This window comes from Marmota marmota, unplaced genomic scaffold (genome assembly GCF_001458135.2).
Source record: "Marmota marmota marmota unplaced genomic scaffold, marMar, whole genome shotgun sequence".
NCBI lineage: Eukaryota > Metazoa > Chordata > Mammalia > Rodentia > Sciuridae > Marmota > Marmota marmota.
The window spans coordinates 17,952,068-17,971,426 of NW_025999999.1; the positions used below are offsets into that span (position 1 = coordinate 17,952,068).

Consider the following 19,359-nt stretch of genomic DNA (forward strand, 5'->3'; position numbering starts at 1 on the left):
CCCCCCCCACCCCCCCACCCCCATCTAAACCACATGCAAAGACAGCACTGAGAAAGTTATGGCTACTTCCTGCTTCTGAACCTGCGTGAAACCCCAACAGGAAATTAGAGGTCAGGTTGAGATTTCATTCTCACACCCTCCTGCAGGAACTACAAAAGCCCCTTGGCAACCAGAGCATGAGATGTTGTCAGCTCTTCAAGATGATCCAAGCCAGAAAGAAAGTTCTTTAAATTAAAGCTAGAAATGACATCTTTTCACTGGTGCCTGCCAGAAAATCCCAGAAAAGGTGTTCTTGTCCACTTGCTTTTCATTTTTTTTAATTATTTATTTTGTGTTTTTAAAAATTCATTCATTAATTAATTTGTTCTAATTTGTTATGATAGCAGAATGCATTTAGATTCATAGTACACAAATGGAGCACACTTTTTCATGTCTCTGGTAGTACACAAAGCAGAGTCACACCATTTGTGTCTTCATACGCGTACCTAGGGTCATGATGTCCATCTCATTCCGTCGTGTGGGTGTAGTGGGTGGTAATTGCAGCAGGGGGTGTGAGAAGTAAGAGAAGCAATGAAGTAGCTCCTGCCCTGAAGACATCTGGTTTGGGGCTGGGGCTCAGCAGGAGAGCGCTTGCCTAGCAAGTGTGAAGCCCTGGGTTCAATCCTCAGCACCATATTAAAAAAATTTACTTTGTGCAACTAAAAAAATGAATACTTTAAAAAAAAAAGATATCTGGTATCAAATGTAAGTGAAAGGAACAAGGAAGAAGACTTTAGTTCTAAACAGGCTGGCTCAGCTAGGACCTCAGTACTGAGGTCCAAGTTGGTTTGGACAATCCCTGGATTCTCAGGGACAACGTAGGTGAAAGAATAAAGGGTCCTTGCTAGGAATCTGGTATAGTTTGCAGTAAAAAGTACACCCTTCAGTAAACTAGGAATAGAAAGAAACTTCTCTGGGCAGATAAAATGTCTTTATCATATTTAATAGTGAGACATTAGAAGTACACTCATTACAGATAGAAAGAAGACAAAGTTCACCGATATCATTTCTACATTGTTTGGGTCTTAGCTAATATGATAAGTCAAAAAAAAATATAGTTATCACTAATAGAAGAGTTCAGTTAAGTGACTGGATTAAAAAATCATAAAAGAATTAAATGCAATGGGAAAACAGGTCTTCGTTTGTAATAGCAACAAGTAAACCCTCCAATGTAAGATCTGTATAAAGATGCAGGGCGTGGTGGCACATGCCTGTAATCCCAGCAACTCAGGAGGCTGAGGCAGGAGGATTGAGAGTTCAAAGCCAGCCTCAGCTACTTAGTGAGGTGCTAAGCAACTCAATGAGACCCTATCTCTGAATAAAATACAAAATAGGGCTGGGGATGTGGCTCAGTGGTCAAGTGTCCCTGAGTTGGATCCCTGGTATCCCCACCAAAAAAAATCTATATAAGGAATAAATTATAGAGCTTAACTAATGGATATAAAAGGCCTAAATAGAAACATGTAATATTTCTGGATGGGAAAATTAAATATTATGAAGATATTGATTTATTTAAAATGAACCTATTAATGCAATGAATTTCTAATTCAAATTCCTCAATAGGACACCCATAGCACAAGAGTTAATAACTAGAATCAACAAATGGGACTTACTCAAACTAAAAAGTTTTTTCTCAGCAAAAGAAACAATAAGAGAGGTAAATAGGGAGCCTACATCCTGGGAACAAATCTTTACTCCTCACACTTCAGATAGAGCCCTAATATCCAGAGTATACAAAGAACTCAAAAAATTAGACAATAAGATAACAAACAACCCAATCAACAAATGGGCCAAGGACCTGAACAGACACTTCTCAGAGGAGGACATACAGTCAATCAACAAGTACATGAAAAAATGCTCACCATCTCTAGCAGTCAGAGAAATGCAAATCAAAACCACCCTAAGATACCATCTCACTCCAGTAAGATTGGCAGCCATTATGAAGTCAAACAACAACAAGTGCTGGCGAGGATGTGGGGAAAAGGGTACACTTGTACATTGCTGGTGGGACTGCAAATTGGTGCAGCCAATTTGGAAAGCAGTATGGAGATTTCTTGGAAAGCTGGGAATGGAGCCACCATTTGACCCAGCTATTCCCCTTCTTGGTCTATTCCCTAAAGACCTAAAAAGAGCATGCTACAGGGACACTGCTACATCGATGTTCATAGCAGCACAATTCACAATAGCAAGACTGTGGAACCAACCTAGATGCCCTTCAATAGACGAATGGATTAAAAAAATGTGGCATTTATATACAATGGAGTATTACTCTGCATTAAAAAATGACAAAATCATAGAATTTGCAGGGAAATGGATGGCATTAGAGCAGATTATGCTAAGTGAAGCTAGCCAATCCCTAAAAAACAAATGCCAAATGTCTTCTTTGATATAAGGAGAGTAACTAAGAACAGAGTAGGGAGGAAGAGCATGAGAAGAAGATTAACATTGAACAGGGATGAGAGGTGGGAGGGAAAGGGAGAGAGAAGGGAAATTGCATGGAAATGGAAGGAGACCCTCAGGGTTATACAAAATTACATACAAGAGGAAGTGAGGGGAAAGGGAAAAAAAATACAAGGGGGAGAAATGAATGTCAGTAGAGGGGGTAGAGAGAGAAGAGGGGAGGGGAGGGGAGGGGGGATAGTAGAGGATAGGAAAGGCAGCAGAATACAACAGACACTAGTATGGCAATATGTAAATCAATGGACATGTAACTGATGTGATTCTGCAATCTGTATATGGGGTAAAAATGGGAGCTCATAACCCACTTGAATCAAAGTGTGAAATATGATATATCAAGAACTATGTAATGTTTTGAACAACCAACAATAAAAATTAAAAAAAAAAATTCTCAGAGGAGTTTCCTTTGGAAAGGGAGGGAGAGGGGAGCCATAGGTTTCCTTGACATATGGCCTTTTCCCATAAATTCATATGGAAGAAAAAGAATGCACAAAAATACAAAGACATTTTTTCAAAAAGAGAGCACCAAAGAGAGGGAATTTTCCTTTCTTGATATAAGATTATTTTCTAAGGCTAAAATAATTAAAGTACTTAAATATCAGTGTTAGGGGGAAAAAATCAATGGAACAGAAGACCAGTTTTATACTCATACATACAAGAGCATTTAGTATGTTAACTTTGGTATTTCAAATACACTAAAAGAATAGATTATTCAATAAATGATGATGATAGTTTAGTGGCAGGGCACTTGCCTAGCATGTGGGTTTGATCTCCTGCACACCAAAATAATATCAATAAATAATAATAATAAAGTGATGAAGACAATTGGTTCTTCACTTACAGAAAAATAAATCTAGATTCCTAAATCATAACTACACTAAAACAAATTTCAAAGAACTTATAAAACTAAAAGTAGAAACAAGATTAAAGCAGTATAAGAAGAATATATAGAAGGCTCTGTCAATAAACGTGGGATAGGAAGGCTTTCCTAAGCAAGGAAAAACCCAGAAACAATAAAGACAAACACTGACTAATTAATGCACAAAACCCAAAAATCTCTATACATAAAGGACCCTAACATCTTTCTTGGTGCCATGATAAGTGCTTGAAAATACTTACATAAACCCCTGATCAGTCTTCCAAGGCCGGCAGTGTTGCCATTTTTCAAATGAGAGGGACATACTATGTGTATATGGTTTTTTTTTTATGAGTATCCAGGCATGGAGAAGAGAGAAGAATGTCAACCAATTAGTGTGCTACGGTTACCTCTGGGGAGAGAGGTAGGAATGGGCAAAGAGCAGCCTTTTGTATCATCTCAGCTGCTGACAACAGTAATGTGTTTTCATGTTACTCTGTAATAGGACCTAGAGGCAAGAGCTCATGACCCCTAGAGTCACAACACCTGGGCTTGAGTTTTCACCTCAGTCTGTACTGAAATATGATTTTAGGCAAATCACAGACTCGGAACTTCTATTGCAGAGAAGAGATGAAACTAATAAAAATGAACTTTTTATTGGGATTCTTTGGTGTCTGTTACTGTTTTACATACTTCATAAACATTTAGTGAATCTGCCACGATCACCTGAAGCGGACAGAACTGTGATTACCCCTACCTGACATATGAGGTCTGGAGAGGTTTAGCAACTTGCTTGTGGTCATGCAGTTAGAAGTGGAGGGTATGTTCTTCAATAGTATCAATAACCGTGCAATACTCCACTGCTGTAACTGCCTTACATTGTCACTGGATGAAGAACTGAGTGACATTCTGAAAATGGTGTGATGTACTGCACATAATAATAATGATGATGGTGGTGGTGGTGAATATGACAATCTACTAGCTCTCTGGGCAGAGATGGTCTCAGGGCCATTCCTAAGACTTGTGAGTGTGGCTATACAGATGCACTTTTCCCAAACACAGGCATAGGAGAGTTAGTATGTTGGGTCAACTGTCACACAAGATGGATGGAATCATTAGCACAAATCCTGCTAAGAAATAAAACCATCACACTGCCAAGGACAGCTGTCTTGACCCATGCACTTGCTTTATCCCAAGATTCTGAACACATCAACAAATTCATGTCACATCCAGAAATTCAGGGCCACAGGCAGTCTGAGAGCTTCCGAGAGTCTTTCTGCTTCTGGAACAGTGCAGGCCTAGAGGGCTGTGGGGTCAGGGGCTCAAGGACAAGGGAGCCCCTCCTTCTCATGGGTGAGCCCCACTCTGCTTCATTTCTCTTTACACCAGCAACCGTGATAATTCTTGGGCCTGGAAAAGCTGAAAAGACCTGAAGACACTGGCTAAAACCAACCACCCAGAACTGGATGTAGCTGAATCAGTTATTTAAACTAGTGTCATTTTTAGAAGAAGGAAAAGTATTTCAGATCATGAGCAAAATGAAAGATTAACTAGCACCCACAAGGAGAGATGAGAAACATGATTCCCTGCCGGAAGATTAGTCATCTCTTGATGACTAACCTGTGAAGCACAGTAAGGGCCTTGTTGTGACAGGTGACTGTTGGCACACAACCTGCAGCTCTAGCCACATTCTGAGAGGCCAGAGCTTGCCAGAGTGATGACCCTCACTATTCTCTGTCCATCTTTGCACCTTGCCACTCAAAATACTCCTAATCTCATTTTCTGCATTCCCACATATTAAATGCACATGGCAAAAGACCACATTCTGGCTGACGTTCAGCTCATAAATGATTTGCCTATTTAGCTGAGTTTTACAAAGCACCTGCCTATACATTTAAAGTGCTAAAATGTGCTTGTTTTTAATAGCACTGGTTGAATCAGATGTTTCTGGTTATTAACACTGTTTGGTTAATTTCTAATTTAAAGTGTGAACTTCAGCCCATAATCTAGAATTCTGGGGAAATACTATCTCCTCTAAGGCAAAATTCAGTGTTAAGACACCAAATGTTTGATGAAACCTATTGTCTGCAAGGGGAGAAAGCGGCTCTGAATTCCTTATGGAATCCAGGTATAAGGAAAGGACTCTATGATTTAAATTAGGAGCTTTGAGTATTATCCTCTAACTTGCTATGGGGTCTCAAGTATGTCAGTACTTACCCTCTCCAAACTCCAGGACCCTTATCTGAAAAATGTGAAAAAAGTGCTGGACCAGATAATTTCAACTCCCATTCAGCTATAAAATTCTATGTTTCTGTATAAAATCACACACTGCTATACACTCACAGGGTCGTGTTCACAGAAAGCTATTAAGATAAAGAAAGGACATTATTGATGGTAAGGAGTGGAGCTTAACAAATAACTCCCTAGTGTCTGAGAGTCAGGACAAATTCTGAGGGCTCGATTGAGCCCTGGGTCTACTGGGCACAGAGAAAGAGAACTGTGATCATGGAGACCTTCCCTGGACAATCTGCTATCTGATAACCCGCTGAGCTCCTGACTGCAAACTGTCCTTAGCTTCTCTTCACCCTCTTCCTCTTGGAGTACTCTACCCCAGCTTATATCCCTGAGGTCAACCTTTACTCATTTAGAGCTCTGCCTGCCTTCTTCTGAAAAGACTTGCAGAGGCTTACTAGAGAAGGCCAAGGTTCAAGAACAATTAATCAAAACCTTAAAACTTCAGAGACTACCAATATACTTATTGTAATTTGAGTCTCTTGGTATTGAAGCCAGAAAAGGAGAATAATGGGACACAAAAGTCTCACTGCCTGAAAAACTGTCACCAGAGAGGCAAGCTTTCTTGACTCTAAATCAATAGCAGTCGCCGTAGGCGGAAGTTCCATAAGTCTTTGTTCTGTGCCAGGCACTATGCCAGGTACCTTCAGTGACTTGTCTCACAATAACTTTATAACATAGGTGACATTTTACAGTCTTACTCCACAGGAAAGGAAACTAAACCAAAGCCCCCAGTGCTTCCAGAAGGAAGAGCCAGGCTTCAACTCTAGGTCCCCATGTCTGATCACTGCTTCCCACAAGACCAAAGGGATTCTCAGTTGGGGACCTTCAATTATGAAACCAAAAAATATCTTCAACAGTAATTTCCCTGATGGTAGAATGTGTTCAGGTTGTTTCTCACAGAGACCCTTCAGAACTACCAAGGGTGTGGCACTGAAAGACCACTGCATGAAGTCACTTCCATAGGAGAAGTTACACAATCAAGGCTCCCTTTGTAGTTTTTTTTTAAAGATCTAACTTGATTCAGAGATGGAGCTTAGAATCCTCAAAGGAATAAACAAATTGCTTTCTGTTTTCCGGTTCCTAAGACTGCCCTAAACATAGCTTTGGTTCATGGATCAGCAAAAACTCAGTATTCTAACTTTATTGGAAACAACTCAAGAACCTTTGCATTCAATGGTTCTAAGGTGGGGCCCATAAATTAGCTTCTTTTAATAAAATTTTATAAGGGGGCTGGGGTTATGGCTCAGTGGCAGAGTGCTTGCCTAGCAAGTGTGAGGCACTGGGTTTGACTCTCAGCACCGCATATAAATACATAAAATAAAGGTCCATTGACAACTAAAAAATTTTATAAACCCCCAAATTAATCTATATAGATCATTACGAACTAGGAAAATGCCAGTCTGAATGGAATCAAAACTCCAAAGCGGAAGGCAGATGAGCAAGCCAGAGGGAGGAGCAAGGCTGTGCTGCTTACGTGACAGGTGCATGGGTGGGGAGGGAGACAGGAATCACCCAAGTTCCTGTTCAGCTCCAGCTTGGGCTGACTCAGCCTCTCTATAGCCACTTTCCCCTGCTGAATTGGGAGAGGTATCAGCTACAACTGGACTGGCCTGATCTCCAAGCTGAACACTCACCTGCTTCGGAAGCCTTTTTCCTGATGTAGCATCAGGAACAGGCAGGATAATGAGGGCATGCCTTGGCCTGAAGTTTGCATCCTGGGCAAAGGTGAATAAATCAGTCCTCCCAGACAGCTTTTGCAAGCCTGTGCAAAGCTAATCTGCATAGATGAGAGCATCTTTCAGTCCCACTGCCTTCCAGCTGCAAACCCCCTGAGCTTATGGGCTGTGTAGCTTGTTTTTCTGAGTTAGGATGCATAGAATACTTCAGAGTGAAAATTAGTCTCTAATCCTCTGGTTCCCTTTGACCACCTGCTCAAAACCTAAGACAGCAGCAACTCTCTTTTTTTAATGGAGATAAAGAATAAAAGAAGGCACAGCATCCCAGGGCAAATGCATGTCAGCTTTCTGCAGATGGCTGCTGCTTTCTCATCCCCTTCCGATAAGGTGCAAAAACTTTAAGGCAGTTAAATTCTTAACAATGCCATTTAAATAAATGTTATCCGTAAATGCACCTCTCTCTAAAAGATACTACCAGTCTCTTTAATGTGTTCTACAGATTCAGTGCAATCCTTATCAAAACCTCAGCAGAATTGCATGTAGAAATTCGTAAGCTGATCCCAACATTTATATGGCAATGTAAAGGGCCAAGAGCAAAAAAAGAACAAGACCAAGTTGAAGATGTTAAACTATCTAATTTTGAAAGTTACTATAAAGCTATAAGTAATCAAGATAGCATGGTTTAGGTATTTGGAATAGACTTATAGATCAGTGGAATAGAGAGTCCAGAAATTTACTTCACATGTTCTTGGCCAACTGATTTTCAATAAAGTACCAAGGCAAGTTGATGGGGAAGGAACAGTCTGTCTTATAAGGGATGCTGGAAGAACCGGATATCCATAGCAATTGCATCCCCACCTCACACCACACACAAAAATTAACTCAAAATGGCTCATAGACCAAAGTGAAAAAAACAAAGCCCATAAAATGTCTAGATGAGAATATAGGGGAAAATCTTTGTAAATATTTTTTTAGGCAAATATTTCTTAGTTATTATATCAAGAGCATAGTCCATTTTTAAAAACTCAATAAACTGAATATTATCAGGATTAAATTCTCTTTATCTTAAAGAGATATCATCAAGAAAACAGACTGGGGCACAGTAGCATACACCTATTATCCTAGCAATTGGGGAGGCCAAAGTGGGAGGATTTTAGGTTTGAGGGCAGCCTCAGCAACTTAGTAAGGCCCTAAGTAACTTAGTGAGACTCTATCTCAAAAAAAAAAAAAAAAATAAACAGGGTTGGGAATGTAGCTCACTGGTAAAGCATCCCTGGGTTCAATCCCCAGTACCCCAACACACACACACACACACACACACACACACACACACACAGAGGGAGAAAAAGGAAAGACTTGACAGAGATTAGAAAAAAATTTTTCAAAAATCATATATCTGAAAATGGATTTGTCTTCAGATTATATAAAGAAGTCTGCCACTCAGTTTTAAGAGGCCAACCAACCCAATTACAAAATGAGCAAAAGACTTGGTCTGGAAGCATAGCTCAGTGGTAGAGCACTAGCCAAGCTATACGTTTGGTCCCCAGCATCGAAAAAAGAAAAGGCAAAAAAAAAAGAAGAAGAAGAAGACAACTCTCACCAAAGAGATAGGTTAATGCCTAATAAACACATGGAAATATTTTAAACATCTTTAGTCATTAGGGAAGTAAAATTAAAACCACAGTGAAGTACCACCACACACAATTACACTGGCTAACATAAGAAGACGGACCCCACCATGTGTCAAGGAGGGTATGGAAAAAGGGGAACCCTCCCATGCTCCTCCTGGGAACGCGAAGTGACACGGCTACACAGGAAACCTCTCAGGCAGGGATTTAAAAAGCCGATTGTAAGCAAACCATGCAACACAGAACTTCTCCAAACCGAGAGAAATAGCACATCCGCACAAAGGCCTACGTGGGAAATGTCGCAGCAGCGCTATTCCTAACAGCCCCCATCCAGAAACAACCCCAATGCACTCCACTGGTGAAGACATTCAAACAACGGAACGCTCCCAACCCATTCATATGTGCAATGAAACAGACAAATCAGCATATTTATGAAAGAAGGCAGACACAAAAGGCTACACACACGTTCCATGATTCCACAGATACAAAATTTCTAGAGAAGGCAAACTAACGAGAGATAAAGGAGACAAGTGGCTGCCGAGAATGGGTAGGAGGAGGATTGACTGCAGATGGGCAGTCGAACTGCGCTGTGGGGTGACCACACAGCTGTAGACACGTCCTGATCAACTGCACGCTTATGATGACATGCCTTGTGGTATATTAACCACTGCTCAATAAACAGACAGGGTGACTTAAAAACTAAAACAGACCAACAGGGCAGGGCAGGGGAGGGGTAAAGACCTAACCAGAAGCAGAATCCACTGTTCCGGACCAAACCCGTAGCTTGGCTAGTGCTCTACCACCGAGCTACACTTCCAGACCAAGTCTTGACCAATGAGGGTGCACATGTTTTCATTCCTGCCTGGAGGCCCAGATTCTCCCTGGAAGCTGTTTAAAAATATGGACTTTTTTCTCCAAAGCAAAATATACCTGCAGGTAGAGATGGTCCAATGTACATCTGTGGTATTCGATTATTAACAATTGGATGAAGACTTTATTTATTATTTATTTTTGTCATGCTGGGGATTGAACCCAGGGCTTTGAGCATGTCAAGCAAGAATTCTACCACTGAACTATGCCCCCAGCCCTGTTTGAAGATTTAAACCATTTTCAAAGGGATTTTTAAAATAGCTTTCTCATCTAATCATCATTTCTCTGTCTTCAGAGGAAATACTATTTGGACAAGAAGGGAAAGTCAACTGCAGAGAAATGAAGTAACTTGCTCAAAATCATATGAGAAGTGGAGAAAAAAAACAGGGACCTGGTATAGCTGCTGTGAATCCTTGGAGTGGCTCTTCTATGGTGTGCTTTAATACACAATATTTAATTGTTTTTTCTTTGATCCTTTGAAATAGGTGACATAATTCTTCTTCATTTATGATGAACAAATGAGGTTCAGAGGCCAAATAACTGCTGCACCAAGATCAAGGTCACACAGCCATCAGAACTAGGGAACATCCTAAATCTTTGCAAATAAAGTCAACTTTGTTGTACTAATACCACTATATCATTCCTTATCTTGCTTCACTTATATTAGGCCCCTAAGTAAATAATCCTGTATGTTATTAAAAGATACTACAGTGGGATATATATATATATATATATATATATATTTCTAATATTTCTTAGCTGAATGTAAACAAAGCATGCAACACAGTACTTTTACAAACCAAGAGAATAACATGTCTGCACAAAATATACATTAAATATATATATCTATATAAATTTTTTTGTACCAGGGATTGAACCCAGGGGCACTTAAACACTGAGTCACATCCTTAGCTCCCCTCCTCCCTTTAATTTTTATTTTGCAACTGGGTCTTGCCAAGTTGCTTAGGGCCTCATTAAATTACTGAGGCTGGCCTTGGACTTGCAATCCTCCTACTTCAGCCTCCCAAGCTGCTGGGATTACAGAAGTGAGCCACTGTACCTGGTTACAATGGGATTTTTGCCAAATTCCAAGGCAGATTTAATAACTACATTTAAGGCAAAAGGTGAATCTGAAATAAACAAAGGTAGATCTCTACACTTGAAATTCACCTCTTCTACCTTGGGCTTATATACACTTGTTTAATTTTTCCTTTTATTATTATGACTGGACCACTTGCCCCAGCCCACTATGTATCCCAGAGTGGAGAGATGGGCTTTGGAACCCAGAAATCCCAGGTCTAAATTCTGGCCTTGCAAAAAGTGGGGCCTTAGACATTTTCCTGAACTTATTTTCTCATCTATAAAAATCAATATAAGAAAACCTACCACATGAGATTGTTATGAAAATTAAATAATCAAAGGTGAGTTGGTAGCAAAGTTCCAACTGGAACCAGTAAGGCAGGTGAGCCTTCTCCAACTCTGTCCCAGGAGATTATAAATCCCTTAAAGAATGTGTCACACCTACACATGGACCACACCTGTCCCTTCCTAAATCTAGGACCTCTCTCTTTTTCCACGGAGCAAGTTCTCCAGAAGTGTCCAGTGAATCATTGTGCCAACAGAAACGCCTAGCAGAGAACTCTCTAAACCGATTAGTAACCATTTCCTGAACAATCCTGTTGGCCAAGAGAGAAGTAAAAGATGAACTTCCAGTCCCCCGCTGTAATTTCAGTATTTACTTCTTTCAGATACTATTCTAAGCACCTCACTAACCTCATCCCTCTGACTCTCCCAGCAACACGGTGAGGTAGGGACTCAGCTATTTAACAGATGAGGAAATCAAAGCTTAGGGAAATGAGGAAATCAGTCCCTAAGGTGTCTTAGTTGGCACTGGATGGGGCCTGGGCCTGGACCTGAATCCAGGTCTGTCCAACTGCTTGAGTCACTGGTCCATCGTGTCTCCCCAGTTCCCAGCAGCTTGGCCAACGAGTTGGTCCCTGATGAGGTCTACCCTGGCAAGGCAGGTCTCCTGTGCCATTTGTCATCTCTCAACTTTTTTGTGAGAACACACATAAAAGTTACTGTACAAAATGAAGTCTTCTTATTTCACAGTTTTGCTAAAGCTAAAGAAAGACTAGATCATTTTAAAGTCTTTAATAAAAATTATACTTTATCCTTCCTGCTTCTAACTATTGGACCTTACCAAATGTTATACACAAAACAACACTCCACTAAAAGTGACACCAAGTCTTCTTTTAAAGTCAACTATCTCCATTTTTTTTTCTTTTAATAGACTTGGTTAAAGCAATTTCAGGCTCACAGCAAAACCAAGTGGAAACTAGCGTCCCCATATGCCTCATCCCTGGCACACGCACAGCTTGCCCCACTATCAACATCCCACACCTGAGTGTAGCAGGCATATTTGTTATAACTGGTGACTGACACTGACACATGAGTTTACTAAGTCTACCATTTAAACAGGTTCTCTATTGGTGTTATATATTCTATGGATTTGGGCAAATTTATACTGACACATATCCAACATTTCAGTGTCATACAGATTAGTTTGGCTGTCTTAAAAACCCTCTGTGCTCTGCCTAGTCACCATCTTTCAGTGTTATTTCTTGACATGGGTGACCTTCATGGTGTGAGATGCTGTAATCCCAACTCCTGGTAAACATCCCAGGCAGATGCAGCCTGCCCAGCACTTTCAAACTCAATTCACATCTCCCAGAAACCAAGCATCCTTTCTTGAGGGAGGAACTGATAAAACAGCATGAGTATAATCATCTTATCACTGTCTTCTGGTAAGTTATTAAGAAACACGACAGAGTTCGGAGGGTGTGCTGTTGAATTCCTTGGGTATTAACTGAACTTGGCATTCCGGGTTGAGGCTCTTGGTGTGCAGTTCTGGTTTGTAGCCCACTCAGTAGCTTGACTTTTTCTTTTCTTCATCAGCAAAAATGCCATACATTTAACTTATTACACCAGATTATTCTCCCTTGTAAGGCAGCAAGAAAGTCTTGAAAACACTTTGATTTTCCTTCTTTGGTGAGGGAAAGAGGTGTGCCTCTGCTTTTTTCTTTGAAACAAGTCTTTACTGAAGTATAGCACGTTCTGTGGATAATACACAAATCCTGAGAGCCCAGCTGGGTAGAGTTTCATAAAGGCAACATACCTTGTAACCAGTACTCAAATCTAAGAGTCTATTAGCTGTACCCAGAAACACCCTTGTGTCTTTGTCCAGTGACTACGTCTTCTTAATCCCTATGTTGACTTCTAACCCATTTGCTAGTTTAGCTTGTTTTTATACATGAAAGCAAATATGACTGGCTTCTTTCTCTTGACACTTGGTGAGAATTATCCATGAGGCTGCATGTAGTCCTATTGCACTAAATCTCATGATTGCATATTTCTTTATGTAAATATATTACATTTTATTTAGTCATTCTACTCTTATTTTTTATTTGCTTTGTTTGTTTGGCTTTTGATTTTTGTGAGAGGGTCTTGCTATGTTGCCCAGGCTGGCCTCAAACTAGCTATCCTCCTGCCTCAGTCTTCCATGTAGCTGGGATTACCAGCCTGCACCGCCATACACTTCTGCTTCCACCCTACCCCTGATGAACTTAGCATTTCCAGCTGTTTTGAGTGGCTTGCTAAGAAAATTCTTGCCATGTCTTTTGATGAATTACAGCCACATTTGAATTGTGGCTAAATTTCACCCAATACACAACAGACACACGTGTACAAGTAAAAGGTATGCATCAAGGTCACAGCGTACGCTCACGTTCAGCTTCAGAAGCTATGGCCAAACAGTTGTCCAAAGAGGGTTTTGCCTTGAATTACCATTTTAATCCAAGAGGAATTTAAAGGAATTAAATAAGAAGAGTCATATTAAGAGTGCTTTGCCAAATGAATTCCCGAAGTGTTTTTCTAACCTCTGTGAAATGAGTGATCTTTTCATAAAATGATCTCTACCTAAATGCTCTGCAGTTTAATCCCATCAGGTATCCATTATCCCAGGACCTGCAGAGTGCCACAAGCAGCTGTCAATCCTCCTTTCATCTTCCTCCTGCTGTTGTTAGTGTCCTTTGAATTGAGGGAGACACGTGGATGGAATGCAAATAACCCCCAGATTTAATTCCCAAATTGACTTGAAATCAGCCAGCAGCGGCTGGCAATGCCTGGGTCACTTTACAACAGTGTTCACCAGGAAGCCTTGGAAGTGGCTTTTTAAAGTCAGGACCAAAGCCCACTGGAAGCAGTATAAACAAATTGGGTTTCGATGTTTGAGGATTTCTGTGGTTTCTAAAGGATCTCATTTTTCTTGTCGTGATCGAGCTGAAAGTTTTCCTCCCTTAACAATTATCTTTATTAATAATACCCTCTGCACTTGTTCTGTAGTTGAATGCTTAGAAATGCACGTTCACATTTCATTCACCCAACACTCTGTGAAGTACCCTACTATTGTTATGCCTATTTATAGCCTATGAAGTCAAGTCTCCAGAGTTATAGAGCTAGTGTTTACATCCAGGGGTTTTTATTAAGTTCGTTCTTCACTCTCTCCACACCTGCTACAGATCAAGGCTCAGAAGAACTTGAAATTGCTTTGGTAGCTTGGACAGCTTAAAAATAATAAGCATTTCTTTTCTTCCTTTATAAATTATCATGATGGAGCTTGGGAAGTAAACATCCAGGTAAGTCAGTAGACCTTTGTAAGCTTCTCCCTTGAAAAACAGCAACTTGCTTAAAAGTGATCATTGAAGCTCATTGACAAGAAAAGGGTCCCGTTCCCTGGGGTCTTCTGAGGAGTGGTCATTTGGATCATTTTAGACTCCTTGTAAGGCTACACTAGTGCCTGTGTGTGCACTGTCAGGAATAGTAAGAGGGTGGGGGTTTGAGAAATCAGTTAGGTTGGACCTTGTACTAAACTTACAAGAATGACTGGATATCTTGCCTTGTCACCCCAATCCAATGCACTTTCTGAAAAGAACTTATTCTACTAAAAATTAGATGTTCCATCATGAAAAAAGGCCCTAAAAGTCTCAGTTCTGCCTAACTTACAGGGTTGCTGTACAGATAAATGAAATGTACATTATTTATAACTCCACTTTGAATAATGTGACTCTGGGGGCCATTTTCTTTCTAAATAATTAACTCTGAAAGGCATTTTAAAGGGGTCTCTTCAGGAAGTCAGACAAGAGAGGGAGAGAGTTGGCATCCAAGAGAACATTACTGTGAACCCTGAGTGGGATGTCAAGTCAGCTGCTGCTGCTTTCTACGTGATAAGAAGACATCAGCGCAGTTCCAGGACGGGAATGATGAGAAGTCTGTCCGCGGCGGCTGCTTGCAACATACTTTCCCACTCAGATGCTACCCTTACGCTCAAGGTCAAAGGCTTTATATCCTTTTCTTTCTTAACACCAGAAGGTAAATATTTGCCTTTAAGTTCCACACTCTTGAAATCTAACCCCAATTGGATAATTCTTGTCTCATGCGCCAGGGCAAAAACTCAAGGCTTCTTGTTACTCATGATCTCACTCCTGGTCTCCTGTCCAACACAATAACATGCTAGAGTCAGGAATGTACAATCACAACAACCGAAAGGCTCTCCAGACCAGCTGCTCTCGGGCACTCAATCTCCGGTGACCAAATGGTACAATTAGATGCATTTAGTGGGAAGAGGGGGTGGGAAGGTGTATGGCAGCACCAGATAATGGGACAAGTCCCCTCCATTTAATATCAGTCATGAATTGAAAATTGTACCAAATAGGCAGAAGACAGATGCTTTAAATTAAAAAATATTTAAATGTGTTATATAGTGTGCAACAAACAGATTACTCCAAATCCATCTAATAATTGGGACTAGACTCCAGTTTTGTCAGCTGATTTTCTTTGCCAAGTTGATATCTCTAAAGTACACTCCATACTCCATAAAGTACACTCCATGTGATACCTATGCTTCCCCACGGATTACAAATGTTCTGCCATCCTACCCCACTCCTTTTCCTTCATCGGTATTTCTATCCTAAAATACGTCTTCTAAGGCTTCCTGGGAGCTGGGTAGAACATCGAGCTCTATGTACAGTTGATGCTGTGGCTCTGGAGTCTTGGGTGATCCTTACAAATTACCTCCACTAAGACCACCCCTCTGAGCGATTAGGACAGTTTTACAGATGGCTTAGCCCTGGGCTGTCTCCAGTACACTATCAGACTAAAAATATTGTTTCTTCCCCTGGGTTAGAGGATCCTTCAGGGTGGGAACCAATATTGGAGCGGTCAAAAAAACACAGCTTGCTTTTAAAAACATCCTTGTCTGACTTCCTCTCCCATTGTGACTGGACTTCATCCCCTTTAACAAACAACCACGCCTTCCAGCCTGGAATCCAGGGAGTGCAGATTCCATAGTTGTACTGGGAGCAGCAGGAGGGGAGCCTCCAACTATCCCTATGGGCTCTGATTGTCAGAAGGAAGAAAAACAGAATTAAGAATGAATTTGAAGAAGGAAGGGAGATGTCTGATGGAATTCAGGGCCCCCGAGCTTGGCCATGTCCCAAATAAGTGTACACTTAAGGCAGGCTCACACTTATGGATGGCCACCAAAGCATTTCTGTATCCTGCAAAGAGGCACAGGAGTCACATTCCAGACCCCTAGATGCTGGGTGAGTCCTCTAGATTCCTCTAGAGGACAGGCGCTGGGAACTGCAGCCAGGATAAGCCAGAGGTGCCCTGCGGGTGGGGGGAAGGGGTCCTACCTTGAGCCTGCTCTGCCAGGCACCACTCACAGACAGGGGACCTGCCAGAGGTGAACCAGTGACCCTGCAGGATACTGAGACCCAGATTACAGCCCAAGCCACACATGTCAACAAGTGAGTGCTTCAGAGAAATCTGGGTTCCATTTTTGGTGGTGATGTGGCTCTGTGACCTTCTAAGTATTAGACTGCGCCCAGGGCCGATGGATGGCCTGCGCTATGCCTTGGCAGAAGACCCACTGGGTTCTGAGGACTCCCCAGCAAAGTCTGCAGAGCTTGGTCAAAGCCAGCCAGTTCCTCAGAGGAGACAGATGGGGAAGCCTGGCTAAAGCAGTGGCTCTGCAAGTAGACACAGGCGGGGCCACTGGGTCAGGCTTCCCGGATGCCCAGCAGCCTGGACTCTGTGCTGAGCTACAAGGGCGCTCAAACACTGGGCTTGGTGTACCTCGTGATACTACAGCTCTCCTTCCACCAGAGTGGGATGAACATACCACAGACAGCCTCCTGCTTTGTCACGGTCCCCATGACAAAGAGCCCACAGGGCTAAAGAGCCCTAGCCTGGCCTCAGGAGACCTAGATTCTGATGTGTGAGACCCTGGGCTGGGTGCTTATTCTCTCCATTTCTCAGGCTCCTTATTTGTAGGAACGGTGGACTAGGGGCCCTTTAGGGAACCTTCCAGCTCCAACATTCTATATCCTGTGGAATTCTAAAAAGACAATACAAGACATGGGCTAGCACCTCACCCTTATTAACACAGAGTAAAATGGGAATGGCTACGATATCTTGGGGGACAGCTACTGTAAGTTAAACAAGCTTTACATAGGAAAATAACACACGTGGTGACCACAGTGATTAAACACTGTCCGTGAGCCAGAAAATATATTATTTAATTGAAAATTCTACAAACAGATGACAGTAGCATCTGTGAGCTGAGCTTTTCAGTTGTGAGTTATGTTTATGTCTCTCTCCTCACTGGCGACTCCCACCAGCTGGATGGGACAGGAACATGGATTGCCAAGGCTTTCCCCATTTTACAGATGAGCAAGGCAGGGCTCACAGAGTTGTCTTCAATGATTGTGAAGCTATAAGAAGAATGAATTCTTATGGAGAATATGCAGAGTAACTCAGGGAAAGAGGAGGAAGCGATAAGTACAAACCCCAAACTCAGAGACACCCAGGGCTTCATAACTGGACTTGTTCATAAAGTGTGGCGAGGACACAGTGTGGAGATAGCAATGCGGAGCACTGGCCATCACCAAGGTACTGGTCCTATGTGGCCATCTGTGTCCCTGAGCAGTGGGGGCTCATCATGTATTTGTTGAGGTGATGGAGGAGCCCTGTTCTCCTTGTCCCACTAACCAGTCTCTAGACTGCACCATTTTTTCCTGTCCCTAGTCTTTCTCCGTCCTTTCCACTCTAGCCCTAGGGACACTGTCCAGGTTCGGCTCAGGACCTCACACTTGCGCCATGAGAACAAGCCCTGCCTCCTCCCCATCTCCCAGAGGATTCCTTATGCACATCAGGTTAATTTTTATTAACTACTACATGGACCATGATATTCTCTGGATAAAAGACTTTCATATCTTCCCGTTGCTTAGGAAAAAAAAAAGTCGAACTTTCTGACTATGGCATTCAATATCCTCTGTAAGCTGGCCTCAGGCTGCCTGGGCAGTTTTGCTGTCTCTTTGGTATCAATATACATGGTCTATGCCCTGAACATGTGGGTTCTGTCCACACCCAAGTATGTTCACATGCCTCTATTTTTCCATATCTTAAATTTATTGAGAAAAGCTACTAGCAAACCTCTCCATGCATCAGAATCAGGGGAGTAGGTGCTTCCAGTTTCCAGGGCCACCTCCAGAATTAGTGGGGGTCCAGGAGGGGCTTGGACAGCTGGCTTTTTAAGAAGCTCCCCAAGGGATTCCAAGCCTAAGATGGAACTTTAAGACTGGAATGAGCCTTCTTCAGCTTCCCCTCACCTGGGCACTCTTTCCTGTGTACTTACTTCTCCACCGGGATATATACTTTTATACATTCATGCAAAGCACACACCATTCCATTGTGCAACAAATTACACTGCAATGTAATTTACAATACAATAATTTGTAACAATATAATTTATTATATTACAACATAATCCGGCTAATTAACAGATTTCCCTCAGTAGGCTTTAACTGCTTGGGAGCAAGGATACTTCTTACACACTTCTGTATAAAAGGGGCTGGGCCTTTTATAACTGTCTTATACACTTCTGTATTTCCAAAGTCCAATAGCTTTCAAGCATGGATTAGATATTTTTACAGAAAACAGTCAATTTTACACACTAAATACCAATGATGCCAGCTTGATTCAAATGCTACCTTCCCTGGGGATCTCTTCTTTCAATCTTAGCTGGGTGTGTTCCCTCCCTCCTCGGAACTCCTGTAGTATTTATTTATTCCACCAATACAGTGCATGAATTTATAGATATTTGCTGGATGACTTCTACTAAATTTTAAGTTCCATTAAGATAGATAGGGGCTGGGCCTTTTATAACTGTATAACTATCATCATGCAATTGGCTAGCATAACCAAAGCACAAATTTGTGAAGTTCTTGCTTAGAGAATCAATTATACATCAAACCAGTATGCCAAAAATCTAGACGCATACTACTGAGGAAAAATTCCAGTGCTTCAGAGTGATGCAGAACAAAATTTTAAGAGCAAAACTATATCGATGAATCCACATTTGGGTTTGATTCTATTCTAAGCTACACTTTTCTGTTTAAAATTCTTTACATAGCCC

General features: G+C 41.5%; 1 protein-coding gene across 13 annotated transcripts in view; it reads right to left on the reverse strand.

Moving 5' to 3' along the window:
- Ablim1 (actin binding LIM protein 1) overlaps positions 1 to 19,359 on the reverse strand; it is a 272,608-nt gene that overhangs the window by 51,875 nt on the left and 201,374 nt on the right. The window lies entirely within an intron of this gene.